Below are 16,547 nucleotides of genomic sequence, written 5' to 3' on the forward strand. Positions count from 1 at the left end.
ACAATATCCATGCCAATTTCAACAGTTTTTAATTTCCCAGTATTTTAAAGTTGCTCAGCAAGTGCATATACCTTATTCAATACACTGCATTTGTCATTGCTTGGGAAGTACGGATTTTTAAATGTTCTTATATCCGTACTCATGTCCAGCTTATAGTTGTTTCATTCATTTAGGCCATTCATTAATTGCACCATTAGATGTCCCTCCTATAGAGCTTTCTTCTGTGCAAACTGTTGTGCTCTGCCCTGGCTGCATGCACACAGTGCCCCTTATGGAACAGTGCGAGCCTCTGCACTTCTTGCATTTAGTTCCAAATGCCAGGCCTGCAGCAGTTCGTGCTTGTTCATTGTATGTGATGCTTTATATACTCTTTTTTGTGCACTTCGACTTTTGCTCTTTACACCTTCTGTGTTGAGCCTGTGGTATTTTTGGAGTGTCTGTTGGATCAAAAAGACCTGCCCTCCCCCAGTTTTCTGGAATTGATGTGTCTGGCAAATCCTTACATCCTTACATAGTGCTCCCACTCTGACTTCAACTAGTTCATTTTCCTATTAAGAATATTTTTATAATTTTTGTTTCTGGTGATACATGTTGTTCAGAAACAGCTGAGGTACATCAAGGGTTTGTTTTACTCAGTGTCTGAGTTCCAAGTCATCAACTTTGTATGACATAAGTCTCTTTATCATGATTCCCACTAGCATCTGCCAGAGCTGTTGAATACAAGGCCTTTCTTTGGGAATTACCGTCATGGTAAAATAGATTTCACATTCATATTATGTAGCTTCGATCTGTGAAAAATATTTACAGGTTAAACTAATATAGCAAGAAAAGAGTTAATCAGGTTCATACAAATTTTTAAATACCTAAATTTTTTTTCTTCTTCCTCACTTGGTTCCCTGTTCTTTTGCAAGTGCCAATTAATCCATTAATTAAGTCGTTTGCACGTGTGTCAAGGTCAGTGACGGTTTCTATGTCTCAGTTTCTAGTAGGAAACTAAATTATGACTATTAACGTTCCCAATTTTATTTTTTTTATAAGAAAACTGATTTTCAGCAGTGAAGATCCCCAGGTGCCTTCTGGAGTGGGAATGTAGGGTTACAGAGAAGTAGAAAATGAAATATTATTTCATAGAGTTAAGTAACTTCCCAGCTACAAGCAAAAGCAGGTAACACCTCAGTCATCTGTCATCAGAAAGATGTATCTTGTCTCCATTGATGTACACAAGCAAGTCTGTTTCTTAACTGAGACAGAAAAAAAATATCAGTGTGTTCTTTTACTGTGCTGTTGAAACTGCTGAACGGTTTGAAGGATCTGCTTTCAGATCTGAGCTTTAGATACACATTAATACTTCGTAGCATGCAATTTAGCTATTCATCCAGATTTATCTTGAAGCAGCTTAAAATCTCAGTAGGCTTTTGTTTAATACAGTGACGGAACATAGTTCTTTGTGTATCTGAAGTGATACATATAGCTTCAAGCAGTTAATAAGATGAGAGGCATTTTGAGTGATACTTTAATTTCAAACAATATATTAGATATAATTGGCATTTTTGGAAACCATCTGGTTGATACTTTTTAAAGGTGAAAAGAAATACATGTGAATTGGCAAACAAAACAGATCAGTACCTCTGAGTAGTTCTACTGTATCAGAAAATAGCGGGTAATCAGATACTAGAAAAAAAGGAAAACAAAGAAAACACAATGTGATGCATCAAGAAGAAGCAGAAAAAGGAGTGAGGAATGCAATGCAGGAATATGTTCAAAAACCCTTAAAAATCCTATTACATCAAACTGCCACTATATCTTCCACGATGAACTACAATGAAGTAAATAACGTATCTGTTACAGATTCTGTTAAGCCATAGGACCCTTTGGATATGTTAATAATTAACATCTGTTGTCAACCATTGTACCTAATCACCATGGGCAAGGTTCTCCTCCCTGCATGACAGAGGCAGACTATGATATTCTGCTTTTTCTTAGTGACTGACCACATCGCTTTATGCAGAACTCCTGCTGAGATGTAATTAATGGGAAATCTGCATGTGCAGAAAGAGCAGAACACAGCTAGATTGGCAGTACAGTGCTGACTGAGAGTTTTGACTTACCTTTGACTACTTTTCTGTCAGATACGCTTTTCCTGGCTGCCTTAATGCCCTACTGTGTATACAGATTGCACTTTCAGAGCGGTTGAGCAGCCTTCTCAGACATACAGAGAGACTAATGATAGCCCACTACCTCATTTAAAGATGCAGAACAGATCGGCTCTTGTTTTGTAGACAACAGGAATGCAAAAATGTGTTAAGTCAGAACTTGTTAATTGACTCCTTGTATACAGAGAAACTGCCAAATACAATGGACCTAGAGAACCACCATCAATATAAGGTAAATGGAAAAAGGACAATTTAAGATCCTGAAGCAGTTCTTAACAAAACTGAGTCTCAAAGATTCTCGCAGTTGCAGTAATAGTGGAAGTCTGGAGGAGCTGCTCTAATTATCCTCCCCATTTCTGAATCCATCTTGTCCTAAGAAGTTACAAGATGTATCCAGACTAGAGGAATATTGGATGCATTCAAGTCGCTCTGTGCCCTTTAAGTGCAGCTGGTACAGAGAAATGGGGATTTGTAAGTCAAAGACCTGACCTTTCATATCCATGTGTTCAAGAAAGAGTTTTAATAGAAATCAGAAATCTTGTGCCAGAACAATCTGAAGTAATGAGATTTTCCTTTAATCTTCATTAGGATTCATTACACAGATAATGCACGATTCGTTGCATAGATAATGCATAATCTAATTAGTTAAGATAATGCTCAAAACTCTCTAGTAGGAGGTGCTTAAGTTGGTAAGTAACTTTCACAAATTTAAGTAAATTTGTTAGTTACAATTGGCTGCTGCTGCAGGTGTCACTGTGCTGATGTACTGTGAGCTTCAAGCATTCCCTGTGCTCCTACCAGACTGGTCTTGGTTGCACAGAATAATTCAGTCTCCAAGACTATCACTTTTCTCTCTCCCACTAATTGTGATAAAATACCAACTTTCAATGATAACTGTTTTAACTAAGACACTATAGTATCAAGTCTGATATCCAGAAGCTAGACAGTGTGCACAGTCCCATTTTTGAGAAGCAGTGTTACCTTCATCCCTGAAACATGTAGTCAAATACCTCTCTTTGTTCTTGGCTCATGATCGAGAATAAGTTGGGGCTGAGAATCCTCACTTTGAGTTTGCCTTTGCGCATAGGCTGTTCTGATATCATCTAAAGAACCGAGACCCCTTCCCGCGTTTCATACAGATACAATGAAAATGTCATTTTCTTCTGTTGCTTGTTAGCTCATGCAGGAGTTGCATCCAGACTTCTGCTGCCTTGGCTGTAGGAAGGATGCTAAGAGCTGAAACTGTCACTGAAGCCCACAGAGATGCATTTTTTTGTTGCTCAGAAAGGAGGCACATCAAGTATGGAAATATTGTCTGACCTGACAATGAATTCTATTTAAGAAACAGAAAATGTGCTGGATAATATATGCAGACACCTCTGTCATGAAGCTTCATGTGGTTTCACACCCAATTATGTGTGACCACCTTTGGTTACCATAGCAATTTTCTCTTAATTAGAAACTCACCCTCTGCTCATGGCCTGTTTGTGCTAAAGCATGAAATTCTGCTCCACACTTAGGCACTTTATTTGTTTATATATTAACTGTAACTTACTGTGTCAAATGACTTCTTTATGCAGCAGTACTCTGTTTCTTTGACTCAGACATTGATTGGACTTGTAAAATTCTTCAGCATATCCTTGACCCACTTTCAGTCTGTGTATGATCAGCAGAAAATGCCAAGAGAGAAGGCAGTGGTGGTTTAGGTATTAATATACGTAATAATATGATCAGTGGGGTGGAGGCAGCTCTCTTTCTGCTACTCTGCGGTGCTTAGAGCAGGATTCTGTGAAACCTTCAGCCTGCATTCAGGCTCAAGTTGTTTCTATAACAACTTCAAAAGAAAGGAGCCTCTGCCCATATAAAAGTTGAATGAAGTTGGTTGTATTTGTGTCCACCATAAGGTAGACAAAGAAACACCACAGGGTGTTTTGATGACAGATATAGGAGATGTATTCCTGATCTTATGAAAATAAGGAGGATGAGAGCAAGTTACCTTCAATGTTGAAGCCAGTTCTAAAAGTTGGGCATCAGATCTGCTTGGGACACAAGCTCAAAAGCAAAGGTTATAATCCTAAGTGCTTCCTCCTGTAATTCTGGGGAGAACAGAGACTCGTAATTCTTGGGGTCCAGTCCAAGACTGTAGAATCACAAATCTTTATGGGTTCTGATATAAGTGTAGAACCTACAAGTATAAACACCTCCTGCTAAGATAAAACTATTACCTCCCCAAACAAAATGCTGAAGCATGGACAATTTCTTTTGAGGGAATGGGACAATGAATTCAGAAATGAACATGAAATATTCAGCTTAAAAGATTACCCCATCTGCTGTCTTTCACAAAGATCTCTTTTGTATGTCATGACATACAGTGAGAGAGGCTAGCTTTAGCATTTATGTAAACTCATCAGTCAGGTTGGAGGCCAGTGCAATGTGGAGTTTTCACGTACTGTACACTGTGAAGCTCATATAAATGCTAATATCATATCTTACTAATATATCTCATGCTGGATAGCAGAAGCAAGAGTAATCTTACTTTTTACAACATAGCACGTTGCACCGTGTCTCTGGATTCTTGTTTAACATACATTTCTGTGTACTCCCCACAAATGCCGCTGTTACATATGAGCAGGACCAGTCAAACAACAGCAAAAGAAATCCAAACCAATTTCAGCCTTGTGGTCACTTTATAGAGGTTAGGAGATGTCAGCTGGGTGATAGCTGAGCTCTCTCATCTTTTCTTTTTTTACTTAATGCTTCTTAGCATTTTTTTTTTAATTTAATTTTTCGCTTAAAGCAGCTTAGGCTTAAATCAGATATGGAAACTCAAATATTGGATTCAGGACTGAAATGCAATTGTTACTTCTTTTGAACAGGCCTCACAGACAAAAATGGTGGTTTTAATTTAATCTCTCTGAAAACATTCCTTAAACAATAATAATAAACTATAATAAATAGTTTATTTATTATATATTATTATTTAACAATAATAAAACTATAATAAATAGTTCTTAAGAAGCACAAGTAAATTGGGCAATAAGCATGTATCTTTAATTACAATTTTAGCCTTGACAATTGTTCTTGAGTCAGCTCTACAGCATTATTACCATAAGAAAACCAGCCTATTTTAAAATTTTATGTCACAGTGCAATTGATTAAGGTAAAAAGAGATTATCCAGCAGTCAAAAGCTTAACTGAGTACTAAGGAGAGAAGTCAGCATGTATACATGTAAGTTTGCCAACATTCCCAGTATAAAACAAATGACTCGTTATATGGTATCTCTGTTGTGCCTGGATTCTGATTTTCTATGAGTCATCTCTTGATTTACTGAAATAGAATGAGTAAGAGAGTCAAATTATAGGCAAAAGAAGTCTGCAAGCTGCGTAACGTCCAACACTTACAGAGAAGAATGATTACTCAACTCCCCTGTGCTCTTTATTGGCTCTGAATTTCACATCAGATCCCTCCTGCCATTGGACTTCTACAGGGAGGAGTTTTATAAAAACCTCATGAATAACCAAGGTCAGTCTTCAGCACTGCACAGACTGTAACAGTCTCTCTTCTTTCTGATTACCCTTCTCTATTGAATTTGTATTCGTCTATAACTGTAAAATGGCACCACACATTAACACTATAAAGGCATATAGCACGTCTATATAATGAAGGGTGTAAAAGCAGTTTTCTATTACCACATTAAGCTGGTATTGGATTTTGTATTATGAATTATCATCTTATTGCACATATTGCTAAACAGCAATGTAATGTTCAATTTAGACATAATGTGAGTGAATTTTAAGCATCTGAATAAGGGAAGAGAGGTGAAAGAGGAGGAGGGAGGATGTCTAATCTTTTTAGTTTTTTAGGTTGCCTTCAATATATAGCATCTTACAATTGTCATACAGAAGTTTTTTTCTCAGAGAGGTAAAAACCTGTTCAGTACATTTGACTATAGCTGTCATCAGGGACAGTTTGAAAAATCCTTAATTGCAACATTCAGAAAAAGAAACAGCAACAGTGTCCCACAGAGAAGTGTCAAACATGAGAATCCTCTGGCTGTGCAAGGGCCGACCACATACAGATGCAGTTCTAAAGCAGTATAAAGCTGTACTACAGAGACATATTCTTAAGGCTGAAGCTCTTCCTTGAGATTCATTCTTTTTAAATTATTTAGAATATAAGGATCATCAATAAAATATCAAATAAGTTATCTGTTCAAGATGAGAACTAACATATAAATGGTATTCCTAAGGTTGTAGTTTTATAGTATTTAGTTCAAGATAAGCTAGTGTGAAAAGTAATTTTTAAAAATAAGTTAATAATTTGCCTTTGCTTTGGTTTGTAAAATCTTTGTCTATTTATGTTTCAGCTGTTCATTGTTATATAACTGTTCCCCATGGTCTATGAAAATCAGGTTCAGTCTGAGGTTAAATTGTACCTTGTCAAAGCAGGGATGTGACCCAGTATGAATGACTTGTATGACTCCATTTGTTTTCATGCTTTGTAAATCTTTTGACTCTGTATATATGCATGCGTAGGAAGAGGAGAACAGATGTGAGGGAAAGGTCAGGGATGCTGTGAGGTCTGTGAGGCTTTCCTTGTACTTCCATTAGATTTAGATGCCTCCTTTAGATGTATCCTTCGATACATAAAAACATTCCTCCGTGAACATTAATGTTGTTTCAAAGTGTAAACTAGAAAAGAAAGGAAAAGTACAAATCAGGTAACATGCACATACCAAATGATATCGAAAGCCAGCATTGACCCATTGTCAGTGTAATATTCAGCTGACAAGAAGGTTCCCTCACATATAGACACCAATTCTATATCCGTATCAAAGAATAGAGTATCTGAAACAACAGTGAAACTGGAAAACTGAAACAATTTGTGTGACTGCATGTGTGTACACATCACACACATATGCAAAAGATCTATCCTTAACACTAACGCAACATCATATATTTAAGAATAGAGTTTATAAATTACATGTTCTAGATGAAAGAAAATAAATGTTATTGATTCTTTTTATATTTGGGGAGTTAGGGTGTTAACTGTGCCAGGTTACAAGGGGAGTCAGTGATATAATCATGTCCCTACATGGTCCAATACAATACCAGGCAAGAGATCTGAATTTGATCTCTAAAACAGTATAGCTCAGGGACATCCTGTCACAGCTTTTTTGCTTCCAGTGCTAAGGATAACTAGAACATTTTCCCTCTGAAGCAGATCTGCCATCAGTTCCCTCATGTAGAAATGGAAGGCACGAATTCTACAGACTCCTTCATTCTTCTCTTCCTCCCAAAGAAGTGAGTTAGAAGTTCCTTGAGGCTATGTGTTTGTATGTGTAGTGTCTCTCGTGTGCCTTACCTGCCTTTGTTAAAATATTTGGGGGTGACAGAAATGATTTAGTTTCCTATAAATACCTATGATGGAAATGGATGGTGGGAAGCAAGTCTTTCTTTCTAAAGGAATTCTTCATACCTGCTTGTGTTTTTGAAACAGTAAGTTTATCTTCTGTATATATTAGACTACAGTACAACTGTTCTAAACATTCAGGGCTCTTCAACTTCTAGTGATTGTTGGAATGACTCTCTTTTCTTTATCTCTATCATTACATTATTACTCACAAAGCATCATCTATATGAGAGGCATTTGCTTAAAAACAAACATCTTCCTCAACCAAAGGATTTCGCACTGTAGAAAAGCAGCTCTTCCGACATGGTTTGATATGACCATTAAAGTCTTAGGTGCTAGTAACATTCTCTGCTGAGAGATCTTGGCTTCTGTTACTCAATCAGAATTGCACCTTTTGATTTACATTGATAATAATAATGGCGTTCAGCATTTATGGAGTTCTTTGCATTCCACTGGAGCACACAGTTTTAGTAAATCTAAATTACAAAGTCTTGCCAATGCACTAGACAACAGAGGGAAAAAAATGCTTCTTTGTGGCTGTATATCTTTTGTTGGATTTTAGTAAGGTAAATGGTGTCGAGTTTGACATTATAACAAATGGTCAGCCTTTGAACAGTTCAAGCTATTATGTTCTATTACCTATAAACAAGGGATAAACAGTGATCATTTTCCCATTAAAGGTGGGTTAGCTGAGGCTGTAATGAAGTACATGGTATTTTAAGATCAATGCCACCATAGATTAACTGTACCATATATTGAGAAACATTGAGAACAATTCTCTGATGACAAGTACACAGGAAACACTAAGGGCTGAGCCTACAGCTCCTCCCCATAGGCTACCTCACAGGAAAAAAAAGCCAGAGCAGCTTTGTCCAAGGCATATCCCAAGGTGACTCTTTGGCTGCTGTGACTCCTGCTCTCTGAGTTCTTTTTGTCTCCTTTTGGTTATCTCCCTTTTGCCTGTAGGTTAGAGCTTTACAAACACTTTCAATTAAAGAAAAAAAGGAGCAAACAAACAAAAAAAAGTGTGATGCAATTGACTACCTTTATTCTGGTGTCAAAAGATTTCCCAGCGTCAAAATTTATTTTCATGTTTCTTTATGTGTTTTAGACTTGTTTCTCTGTATCTGGCAAATGTAGATGCTAGTGGATCATTTTGGAACTGGGTATTGTCTGATGCTTTTCTCCCTTTGGTGTCTGGTTTGTGCTTACCTTGCTCGTATTTTCCTCTGTTTCGGGCTTGCATTACACAGCTTGGAAAGCAATTTGTCTGGCCTGCTCACTGGCAGAGCAGCAGTGCATACTTGCTGTCTAGCAGTTGGCAAGGCATCTCAAGGATACCTGTTCTGGAAGGAAACAGAAAAGGTTGTTATTGTATCCTTTGAAAGGAAAGCTGGTATCAAACAAATGTTTGCATGGTGCTATCTTTTTGTGCTAGTGCAAGAAAGCAAAAATGTGCTTAAACACAGACAATGAGTAGGAGAGAGACTGCCATAGACTACAGCTGGACACAGGCAGTTGAGGAAGCGTTGTTTTGGAGGGAAAAGGGAAAAGACATTGTATGGGTAAGTCATGGAACAAATGACAATATAGCCCAAAGTTAATAAAATAAGGTCACCCCCCACCTCTTCAAGAGTATGTTCATTATGAACCTATATGCCAGTTTTCTCTATCTTATTCTCAAGGAAACAGCAAATTTTGATGGATGGAGAGAAGAGCCTACTTTTGACCTAATGAAAACTGAAATACAATTGAGATTAAGCTTGAACATTCCAGGAACATTTAATTGGAAATGGCAACTGGGGAGCATTTGGAGAGCCACAGTTGTTGCTTATGTGATGTTTGCTTGTTTGCACATCAGAGATCTCATAATAGTTGATTAGCGGAAAGATGGAAATAAAGACATCTTTCACTTTTCTGTAACAAAATTGTGCTTGAAAAGAGAGGCACTCCAATTTTCACTGGTGAAATCTGGGCAAACTTATTTCTTCTGCAATAGGCAGCTGGCAGAAAGGATTTCCAAGGTATTCCCAAGGAGTTTTGGGAACCAACTCATGTTCCAAGGTTAAGCACACCTCACTTAGTGGTTACATACACCCTGTGCTGCACGGCAGCATGACATGAATGGCATGAAAAAAGTAACTCGGAGAGAAAAGTTGTTTATTCAGCAGTCATACAATTTGAGCGTAGAGGCCACTGGCATAAATAAATGAAGGCAATTTACATATGTACATAAGGAACACGGTACGAGATTCCCGTTTGTAAAGCAGTGTAATGTACTACAGAGGCTTTTAGTGTGAAAGAAAGGCATCAGAAGCAATTCTGAAATGTATAAAGCTGACTGATTGTGTATAATGCTCCCCCAAAAATAGCCACAGGAGAAAACAAGGCATCAGTAAAGGGTATTGTAAAAAATATTAAAGCAGCGTACTAACAGAAAACCTGTTGTGCATTTTGTCCAATATTTACAAAAGGCCTTACGCTCCAGAATTACATTCAAGCAGTAAAACTGTGGGACTTCATTGTCTCCCATTGAAGTAACCTTTCTAATTTAAGATACATTAAACCCCTCCAAAAAACTTTTCAGGATTCAGGTTTTATTCAGATAGTGAGTTATACTTGAAAGCATTCATAAACTGCATGAAGCAAAATGGACTTTGCTTCATTAAGAGAAATGGATGCTTTTCCCCAGGAAGAACTATATAAAAATAAGATCATACAGTTCCACTCCCCCTTAATACATATTTTTGTATGCCCCAGGTCACCTTATAAATGCAATTAACATGGTACTAGTTGTTGACAGAGATTTATAAAAATGAGCTCCATTATTTATTTCTTATGGTGCTGGTGAAAAGCACATATAATGGTTTCTGCTTGAGATTCTTGCATTTTTATCTTCATGAAATAGTGTTTTTTGCTTTTCATATTAAGCAAAATGGCCTACTTAATTTTGAGGGAAGTTTTCAGCAAGTAAAATAGATGCATTCAACAGTCTTGTAAATTCTGTAAGATTCAAACATGTCACAAAAAGTCCATGTTATAAAAATACAAAACAGATATATACTATAGAAAATATGGCTTAAAGTGTTTAGTTTCTAATGTTGGGAAATACAAATCAGATATATCTTGTCCAATACGCAAGATGTTTTAATCATATCAAGAACTCTAGCTTCTTGCTAATAAAAACTTGATCTATAATTAATTTTTAGTAAAGCCACATAATGTGTATATTAATATTTTAATATAGTAAGTGCTTGGAGAAACAAAGGAATGCAAGTCTGGTAGGCAAAGATAGGAGATACTACACTTGATGGCCAGATCTTAGCTCCCCTTGGGGTCCTGATTTTGTAGTCCATTAAGCACATTCTAAAGTTTTTTTCCTATGGAGGAAGGTACTTAAACTCTACCTGAACTTTAAGATAATAACTTTCACGTTTTTTCCAAGCATGGTTCCTCTTCCAAATTTTTGACTCATTTGAGTACAGGATTATCTGGCTAGTGAAGTAATGGATCCATTTCCAGGCAGTAAGAGAGGAGCTAATGAGCCAGGTTCACCTAGACACAGATGTGTGTTTCTACCCCTCCTCCCCTTGCACCCAATTTGATTTTACACCCAGTGAAATTTAATTAACTATCCAAAGACCAAGGCAACACTAAGACTAAGGCAAGACAAGATGGTAGATTTGATGGCCTTTGTACTGCCAGGAAAACTTCCGTAAGGGACTAGAAGTCGCAGTAGTAGCCACAGTGGAGGAGCCACATGTCTGGCATTTGACATAACTATTTGAGTTACAACTTGAGTTACAAACTCAGAAAATGCCATAGTTGAGTGACTCAAAAGAGAACTCTAGGAGTCCTCAGGACAAGATAAGCATGTTCTAATTATGGCTTGTCTGCATAAAAATTGAGGAAAACTGAACTGTAGAATTCAATCAGTCTGTTGTGTAAACCAAAAGTTGCCTTGAGCAAAATCACTAGAATAATTTCCACATTAGGGAGCTTACGCTATAATTTAGCAAAGTTAAAATTCATGTAATCCTATCATTCTTTATAAAATACTGGAATTAATATTGTTTAAGAAAATAAAAAGTTAATCAGTATCACACCTACAAAAATTAATACTATTCCCAGAAACAAGATCAGCCAAAGGCAGCATGTACATCTTAATCAGGGAACACAAAAGCAAGAGCTCTGGGGGGAACCTGGAGTGGTTGTCTAGGAAACAACAACAAAAAAAACCATCTATGAATACTGCAGTTAATAAGTAGTCAAGGTTCACACAGACAGTGCAATTTTGCAAGGAGCAAATTCTGAGAATTAGAATTTCCTTTGAGAATTCCCAAATAACAAAGTTTTTGAAATGTCGCATAATTCAGACAAACAGGTATGATTCTACAAGCAAAAAGACCTGCAGCATTGTGGATAGTCTAAGCCAGGCACCATACCTTGCATTCAAATTCTGCATTTTTAGGAGTGGCTGTTTTTTCTCAAACTATCTTCATGTCCACAGGTTAATAAACACCAATGAGAGTCTGACACTGACATATTTATTGTAGGTGTTAAATCTGTGCACAATACTTGTACGACAACATTGAAAACCACCAGTACTTTCCAGTTGTAACATGTTGGTGGGATAAAGTACTGGCAAAACACAATTAAAATGTATGGATTTGCTTGGTTTTTGATTTCATGCATATCTTAGTTTTCTGCAGATCTGGAATACTGGACAACTGTGACACACTATATCCCTTTGTATCAATCAGATGCCTTTGGATTTGGTTCCAATCAATTATTGGTTTTACTTGTGAAAGGCAAATTGAAAGTTCATGAACAAAACCTGAATCTGCAAATTGTCTTACCATCCTGGATTATCTGCAGTGTCCAGGAGGCAGCACTGAAGGATGAACTTTGTAAATTGCCAGGTTGAACAAGGAAAAAGCGTAGCGTTTGGGGTTTTTTTGCCCCCTTCCAATTTGCAGCAGGTCACTATTACAGGAAGTGGAGAAACTGTAAGTGTTATTGATTGCAACGTTTTTCCTGTCATCATCTTTGACAGGTATTTTGGATCAAGGGTATCAGTACCTGAAAAGTCTCTTGATGGTAGCCAAGAAACAGTTACCTATGTAATATTACAGACACAGAGTGTGGTCTTCTTTCTGAACAGCGGGTGAGAGTGTTATCTCTGCAGTGCAGGAGGAAAGGCCATTATGATAATGCCAGTTTCCCTCACCTGTCTGCTGTCATCCTCCTGAATTTCATCTCCTCCTGGTTACCTGTTGACCACCTCACTCTCATGGAGATAGATATTAAGCAGGGCTGAAATCTGAATGCAGCAACAGCAATACAGATCTGTCAGTCCTGTGGCTGGTTACAGACACTGGGACGGTGTGTTCAGAGGGCCTGTTAGCAGTGATTTTGAGTGAGCTGAGGCATTCCTGCAGGGACACAGGTGGCATTTGGCTAGTGTGAAGGTGGAAGCTCCTTCCAGCCCTGATACCCTCAGGCAGCCAAGCCTTCCCTCAGGTGTCTGAAGGTGGCCATGTACCCTTCACTTGCTCTTTTCCAGTCAAAATCAAAGTTTCAGGCTTTGTTGACAAGCTACCCTCCCTACGCAAACCATATGCCACCTCTCTGCAGCAGAGGGATTTTCTCCTTTGAGGGGTCACCTCAGCTCCCAGCCACCACCGCTGGCTGCCAGTCAGGGTTTCTGTGGAAACTTTTCCTTATTCATCAATCTAAAGTCTTCCTATACTTTCTTCCCATGTGGTGCCCTTCTCTAGCAACGTTCTCTAAATTAAAACTTGACTTTGTTTTAACCCCGGTTGAATACCTGCTCCACACCTCAGCCCTTCACAGCGCCTGCCGCCATTTTGCGCGCCCAGCACTCCCCGCCCCGCCCAGGCGCGGCTGCTTTAGCGTGCGCGCCCCGCCGGATGGAGCGGGCGGGCGGCCGAGCGCCTGGCGGCTGTAGCGGCTGCTCTGTAAGTACCTCCAGAAAAAATTGCTTACCACAGATTTCTGAAGCAGCCTCCCACAGTGCCTGCCCTGGTGGCATAGAGGGGTGCCCGCATTTCCCTGCCAACTGGCCTGGTTTGAGGCCGGCGGTGCCCTGGGCTCCCTCCACAGGTGGCCCAGGTTTCTTTCACAAACCGCTGTTCCCCGCGCCTGGTGGCAGCCGGTCCTGCACGAATCCCCGAGGGGGTCAGCCGGAGGCTTCTAGAACCTTCCCCGCTGCGGGTGCTGCAGGGGCACCACCCGCCATGCCTGCTGGTGGTGCGGCCCTCCATCCCCTCACTGCTTCTGCCCTGCAGGGCATTTATATGCTTGGGGTTTTTTATTTTTATTTTTTTTTTAAAGAGCTTCTAGCCTGAGCTCTTGTGTTGCCCTAAGGTGACCCCCACAGGGGATATGGAGCTATACATGGGAGAATGTATTCTGGGAACAAGTGAACCTGTTGATCTGTGCCCGGTGTGTCCTGCGCCCAGTGTGCTGCTGCAGCCCAGTGTGGGCAGCGGTTTGGCTTTGGAGAAAGGTACCAGATGTTTAATGTCTGTCTGTTCAGTGGGAAATGCCACAGGGCTCTTCAGTGCTCAACCCTTTACGGTATTTCCCTTATAGTTGCCTTGCTTCTTTTGCTCTTACTTTGCGAACAAAATAGGAAGGAACTCGTGAATTAATAGAGGAGGAGGTGTTAAAATTTAAATGATTTTTTGGGTAGTATTTACTCAATGTGCAACACTTGTCACTGAGGGAGGTAGTATAGTTACTCATAAAAGAGAAATCCTGTGACTTGATGTGAGAATTAGTGAGGTAGAAGGTCCTGGAGGACACGTGCAGTTTTCATCACCTCAGGGAGATGAGCAGAGTTACCCTTTGTACTCTGCTTTCTCTGATAATGTCATTAGTTCATTTGCAAAGGGTTCACTTCTTTTTACAAAAGTCTACAGCAAAATACTTGAATTAACTTCATAATTAAGTTTTTGAAACTTATAGTCATTACTAATTTTTAAACTTATGTTTGTGCTATTGATGGAAATCCTCAAAAAGCTTGGAAACCTTGCAAACTTCTGAGCTCTTCAAAATTAAGCTAGAAATCTTTGTCCTTTTCCTTTCTATCCAGCCCATGTTATAGACTGGATGCTCTTTTGTCTTTGAGTGTATTCATTTCTCCCTTGGTGCTTTACTTCAGCAGCACTCCCCTGTCAAATTAATCTAAAATAAAGTTTGCAACCATATATCTGAAGTTTGCAGGCTCAGAAAGTACTTGATTTGTGGTGTGGGACAGGATTCAATTCAGTTTTCATTTTTAATACAAGTTTAGGTAACAGCCCTTCATAATTCTTTAGCCAATTACATCTTACCTGCTTGCAGACTGCATATCATATGTGGTTTCATATAATTGTATAGTGCCCCATCAAGCTGGTAAATACAATTGTCCTAAACTATTGATGGAGTAGAGAAAGACAAACAGACATGAATAACTGTCCTGGTGTGACAGATGGGACTGCAGTAGGAGTATGGTCTTTATGTTTCAGTTGAACTAATACGATATGGATCAACATTAGAAAATAAGCCCACTAATGTTGTGGATAAAGAGGGAGTCATTGGCAGGGCAAAGAAAAGAATTTATGAATACAGTTTCCAAATCCTTCACTCTAACCACTAAACCCTGTTGTCATTAAGATCTTACAAATAGAGCGTATTGTTATTCCTGAGCTGTGATAGTGTATTTTTACATCATACGATGTATTATGGAAGATACTGACAAAGCAGAATTTCTTAAAGGAATGACAAGCTATCATGCGAAGCCTGCTTTATTTACAGTGTCTGTGACTCAGTGGACTGATGACACTGCCATTTGTTGGATTTTGTAAGTGGAAAAGTCTACAAAGACCCTAAAGTCTCTAGCTTCCCAGTCACGTAGAGAGTGCTACCTGGTAATAGGAAGTTATGTAACTACATAAGCACATAATTTTTTACACAGCCCTGGAAGCAATATTTCCCCGTTGTCAATTTTGTGTACCCGTTTCTTCATTGGGGTGAGTGAAATATGCATCAGATACAGTTAAATATACACTTGGTCTGTGAAATTCTATAGGAGAAATACTGGGAGAAGTCTGACCCTGACCTTCTTTCATCATGAAGGGTTTTGGACAGCTTCTGTCTTTGAATAAGGAATACAGAATTCCTCTGAACACGAAGTAAGTGAAAAATAATCTCTGTTCAGACTACCAGGAGTTACTCAATTAGTTCTTAAAACATGTCAGAGAACAGAACTCTCCAGTGTCTGCAGTAAAATGGCCTAGAACATCCTTTATAGCTTGTTATTTTCTGGTGATCTGCAGCATAATAGCTGTGGAACAAGAAGATCCCGTGTGGTTCAGCTTTCTGGTGCCTGTTAATAGTGGTGATATAAAAAAAACATTGCGCCAAAACAAACAAACAAGCATCCCCCATTCCTGTGCTAATTAGTGAGTGTTACGGTTTAACCCCAGCTGGCAACTACATACTACACAGCTGCTTGCTCATTTCCCCCCCAGTGGGATGGGGAAGAGAATCGGAAGGGTAAAAGCGAGAAAACTCATGGGTTGAGATAAAGACAGTTTAACAGGCAAAGCAAAAGCCACACACAAATAAAGCAAAACAAGGAATTCATTCACCATTTCCCATTGGCAGGTAGGTCTTCAGCCATCTCCAGGAAAGCAGGGATCCATCACATGTAATGGTTACTTGGGAAGACAGGCACCGTAACTCTGAATGTCCCCTGCTTCCTTCTTCCACAGATTTATACGCTGAGTGTGACATCGTATGGTATGGAAAGTCCCTTTGGTCAGTTGGGGTCAGCTGTCGCAGCTGTGTTCCCTCCTCCAAACTGGTGTGGCAGGGATCAGAAAAGGCCTTGACTCAGTGTAAGCACTGCTTAGCAATAACTAAAACATCCCTGTGTGATGTTTCTAGCCCAAATCAAAAAGATAGCCCAA

General features: G+C 39.0%; 1 long non-coding RNA gene across 2 annotated transcripts; it reads right to left on the reverse strand.

Moving 5' to 3' along the window:
- Nucleotides 1-3,175: 3,175 nt before the first annotated feature.
- On the reverse strand, nucleotides 3,176-16,330 carry LOC114016761 (uncharacterized). Of its 2 annotated transcripts, XR_003561418.2 has the most exons (4): nucleotides 16,227-16,330; nucleotides 8,779-8,912; nucleotides 6,590-6,845; nucleotides 3,176-4,249 (listed from the first exon to the last, which is right to left on the reverse strand). It is a non-coding gene; the product is annotated as an uncharacterized LOC114016761 (long non-coding RNA). The 2 variants fall into 2 exon arrangements; XR_008732000.1 differs by lacking the exon at nucleotides 3,176-4,249 and having other exon boundaries at nucleotides 5,483-6,845.
- Between the last annotated feature and the right edge of the window lie 217 nt (nucleotides 16,331-16,547).

Source organism: Falco cherrug, chromosome 4 (genome assembly GCF_023634085.1).
Source record: "Falco cherrug isolate bFalChe1 chromosome 4, bFalChe1.pri, whole genome shotgun sequence".
NCBI lineage: Eukaryota > Metazoa > Chordata > Aves > Falconiformes > Falconidae > Falco > Falco cherrug.